Genomic DNA, 5,489 nt, shown 5'->3' with positions numbered 1-5,489 from the left:
TGATAAACGAATTCGGGTCTGAGTAGGGCCGCAAACCCTATCAGGCTGTGTACACAGGTGGGATCGGGAGCCGTCCTTGCAAGTCGGCCGGTCTCATGGGCGAATAGTGTGGCCACACTTTCGTCGCACTATGGTAAGAGGATGTGAATGATTGATTGATTGATTGATGAGAAAGTGGGGAGATTGTTTTGTCTGGCCAGACTATGAAAATGTTTTTGTATTCTCGATGATATTTCTTAACTACATGTAAAACTCGAGTTCACTGGTTTGGATGACATAACTGTTATAAAATATTTTCGGCATGAGCCCATTGAGTACAACAAGTACTCAGCCCTGCATTTCTTTTTAAAATTTTGCAGGTTGAGCTGGATGTTGCGATGGATGTTGAGTGAGCTTTAGGAATTCCCGGATGCGTCGTGTCTTCATACATGGGCGTCATCCTATGACTCTCCTTTAATACTTAAATTTCCACTGCCTTGTTTCGAATCGTTCTTGATAAAGTCTTTCATTTTTCCCCACACTACGTTATGAAATTATTTACCTTGAGACATTAATCTGTTGTTTAACTATTCGATAGACCAAAATATTTCTTTTTGAAGTTAATTGGGTTTTCATATTCAATCTCGTCCTTTATTGTTGTCTTTCATTGCGTCCCCCTTTTCTTCCCCGCTCCTTAGTCCCTTCCCTAGTCACGATTTCCCCATTTTTACTATCCTTAGTGAGGGCGGTCGTGACATCTGCCCATCACTGCCAAACATTGGCCTACTGACAACACACATGAACATCACTTTAGTGATGAATCTTTTTGACTTACAAGACCTGTAAGGCTCATCCTCATTCGACAACAGGTAGTATCTGTCCGAAGCCTTTGTCATGTAGAACCATTTCTCATCGATATGAACAATGTTGTGCATTGCATGATAGAGAAGCTTACCTTCAGCTTTGGTTGGCTGAATATGAGTAAGACTCCATCTCATTCTTGAAATTTTGTTTGCATCAGTGAGTGCATGCTTGATGGCATTTGTATGTGGTCTTATCTTGTTATCCTTCGCCCATCTGCCAGCTGTGGACTTGCTAACTTCTATCTTAATAGCAAGTTTTCTTATTGAGGGTCTCTCAAGCATAGACAAGTGTCTAAACTTGTCTTCATCAAGATTTACTTTACCTTTTGTCTTACTATAACTTGATGCTTTGCCTTTCATGACAACAGGTTCTCCTTGTTCAATTTGATGATTGGCTATCATCCATAAGCGGCTGACTGTCCTTGGATGCACTTTGAATTTTTTGGCTGCATCTTTCAATGAACCATGTGGAAGTGCTCCAGCACGACATTGCTGTTGAAGGAACTGCACAATAAGGTTCTTCTCTTGGCTGCTCAAACTCAGAGAGGCCCTCGGCCCTTGCCCAAACTCTACCTCTTAAAGAGGCTCTTCCTTTGGAAACTGCTCTGCCTCTTGAAACTGATCTTCCTCTTCAAACAGCTCCTGCTCTATCTCTTCCTGGACTCTTGTTCCATCTCCATTGCCCTATGATGAGAATTTTCTGAGGGTAAATTAGCTATAAATATGTTTGCTTTCTTTTTTGGTAGGTGGAATAGAAGTCTTTGATAGTAATGGTGGAGTGAATGTATTTATAGATGTAGCTTAGCATTTGATTTTTCCCACCATGGATTGTACTAATTCCCTCCTAAATTTGGATTTTGATTTAATGAACAAATTGGTTCCCGCTTTACATTTGTTTGAGAAATGTTGGCCGATGGCCTCTTCCCCTTTAAGTTGGCTTAATTTTTTTTGTTAAATGTTGGCAGCAAGATTAAAAAATTTAAGGAATAGAGATTAATCAAATTTACATTAAAAACGCTTAATCATATTGAAACATTAAATACCTTAAGTTTATTTAATTTAATGAATTTGTCTTACAAGTCAACAATAAACATCTTTTAAATTCAAAAAGTCAAAAGGGGTCCCACCTTCAACCAACTCACTTCATTTATTACACACTCCACCATCTCACTTCATTTATTACACACTTCAACTCTTTCTTAAAACCCGAGCCATAACAATAAGTGACTCATAATCCGGGACGGAGGGAGTACATGTTTAGCCAAAATGTAGAAGAGAGAGAAAAGAAAACTGCGGTTTTTAGGAAAAAATGAGGAAGAAAGATGAGAGAGATTAGACAAAATGCACACACGTTATTTATCTTGAAAGGACAAATATGCAATATATTAATTTAATTAAAAGTAATTAAAATCATAAACTGGTTTTATAGATGAAATACCCTTTTGCTTAAACTTGCGCCTAATTCCATCAACCAATTATAGAAAAATCACTGCCTCAATGCAATACAAAGACTCAATTCATTACTAAATACATCTCAATATCAAATGCGATAGTCTTATACTCCTACTGCTTGCACCTTAATTGACCGAATCACCTAGGTTCAAACATAGGGAATTAGCTGCAAGCAATTCAGCCCATTAACCACAACGAAAATCTTCCACGGACATAGCCGCAAGCAATTAGCTTGCTCTTGGCCGTGACGATGTCGCCCACATTTTCTCTCCCAATACCATCCAGTTCTGTTTCTTTAGGATTATTGCCATCGATGCCGTCGCCACCAACGTCAATCCCGTCTACACCGCCGGCGAGGTCTCGAAGAAGCTCAAGGATTCCATGGCCAAGTTGATTGTCACCGTCGACGAATTGCTACTGTCAAACTTTTCGCTTACCACTCTTGTACGCCGACACCGACAGTTGAGTATGTGAAAATGATGGGAGTGAGTAATACGGCTGGAGAGAGAAGGAGATGAGGGGTATAAGCGTCACCAGCAATTAATAGGACAAACGAGAAACAAGAGTTATTGGCTATCGCGGGCAGAAGGTGGGTTAGGGTTGAACGTAGTTGGAGAGATTACAAACATGATTTTTTGCGGGTTGTGTACTTTTTCCTAGGTCAAAGCAGATTGTCTAACATGACAACCAAACGTAAGAAGTACTCTACATTTTGGCCTTATTTGGGACTATCATGAGAATCAAACAGTGCCTATGTCATGACCTCCCTTTTAGGGTATAATAAATGCGGCGACCGCGACTTAAACGGACTTAAATATAACCAGGAAAATAAGCTAGGGTTTCATCAAGGAGGTTTGACCGACATACTAAATGAACAATTAAGTATAAAACAAGAAGAGGACTCAGGTTTAAATAATGAGTTGGGCCGACAATTAATACTCAAAGGAAACGATTAAGAGTTTAACATTATCCAACAGAATCACAAGAAAATAATAACCGGACAAATTTAAGTTCGGCCCAACAACTAATAAGTAAAAGAAGTATCGCAGCGGAAAACAACCAAGAGTAAAACCAATACACACGTTGCACATGCTATATAAAATACACAGTATAAAACCAATACACACGTTGCACATGCTATATAAACAAGTAGCACACGATATAGAAAAAATACATGCACGGAACACACACATATACAAAATACACACACTGCACAAATGACATAAAACACACCCTGTACATAAAATACACATAATGCACATATTATATACAAAATACAAATATAATCATTACACACTACACACTACACACTACATACAATTCACACAATACACAAACTACACAAAATACAAACATTGCGTTACACGCATTATCCACAATACAATACACACATCGCAATACTATGACCAAAAATACACACGTAAGTGAAATACACGTATTACAGACGCAAAATATACTAATTACACACACGTAGACACTAAATACTAGCACTGCAAACACATGCTACGTACGCAACACGCAGTTCACTCACACAACACACAGTTTACATAAAATACGCACATTATATACCTACACATATACACATATTGTACACAAAATACACACAATGCACACTTTATACACAAAATACACATAATTCACACACTACACATTAAATTCATTGCACACAATACACACACTTTACAAAATACAAACATTGCGCTACAACACTATACCCAATATATATACAATACACAAACCGCATACACTATAAATAATAAATACACGTAGGAAAAATACAGACATCACATATTACACAATATAAACACTTCTCATATTATATAGAAAACACACCAATTACACGCTAAACAAACTACAAACACGTAATAATACACAAAATATACACAAAACACGTAGCACATAATAAATACATGTAGGAAAAATATGGACATCACATATTACAAAATATAAACACTGCACATATTATACAGAAAACACACCAATTACACGCTAAACATACTATAAACACGTAATAATACACAAAATATACACAAAATACGTAGCACACACTACACACTACACATAAAATACACATACTAAATACATGCACCAAACATACAAAAAGAGCACACACTATAAAATAGAAAATACTTATAACACATACTATAAACACAATATACGCAAAATATATATGTGCTGGACTGTATTATACTAAATACGCACAGTATACACAAAATACAAACACGGGACACGACACAAAATACACACACATGCACATCCTAGACACAAAATAAACACAATACACTACACACGCATAGTACTCTACACATAAAATACATGGCATAAAACCAATACACATGTTGCACACGCTATATAAACAAATAGCACACGATATTAAAAAAATTCACGCACGAAACATGCACATATACAAAATACACACTACATAAAACACACATGTCCAGAAAATACACACTGCACACCTTATAAACACACTAACTTTATACACTACAAAATATATTGTACACAAAATACACACTATACACAAATTATAATCAAAATACACACACAAACACACAGTACACAAAATACACACTATACACAATACACATACATTATAATCAAAATACACACAGATTATAATCTAAATACACACACATACACATTAATACACAATATACACACAGTGCACACATTATATACAAAATACAAATACATTGTACACTACACACTACATACAATTCACACAATACACAAACTACACAAAGTACTAACATTGTGCTACACGCACTATCCACAATACAATAAACACATCGCAATACTATAAACAAAAAATATACGCGTAGGTAAAATACACATATTACAGACATAAAATATACCTATTACACACACATATACACTAAATACTAGCACTGCAAACACATGCTACATACGCAACACACAGTTCACTCAAACAGCACACACTTTACATAAAATACACACATTATATACCTACACATATACATATTGTACACAAACACACAATGCACACTTTATACACAAAATACAAATAATTCACACTACACATTACATTCATTGCACACAGTACCACACACTACACAAATTACAAACATTGCGCTACAACACTATACACAGAATATGCACACAATACACACACCGCACACACTATAAACAATAAATATACGTAGGAAAAATACACATACATCACATGTTACGCAA

This window comes from Salvia splendens, chromosome 12 (assembly GCF_004379255.2).
Source record: "Salvia splendens isolate huo1 chromosome 12, SspV2, whole genome shotgun sequence".
NCBI lineage: Eukaryota > Viridiplantae > Streptophyta > Magnoliopsida > Lamiales > Lamiaceae > Salvia > Salvia splendens.
Note: the sequence above shows the minus strand (reverse complement) of the source record.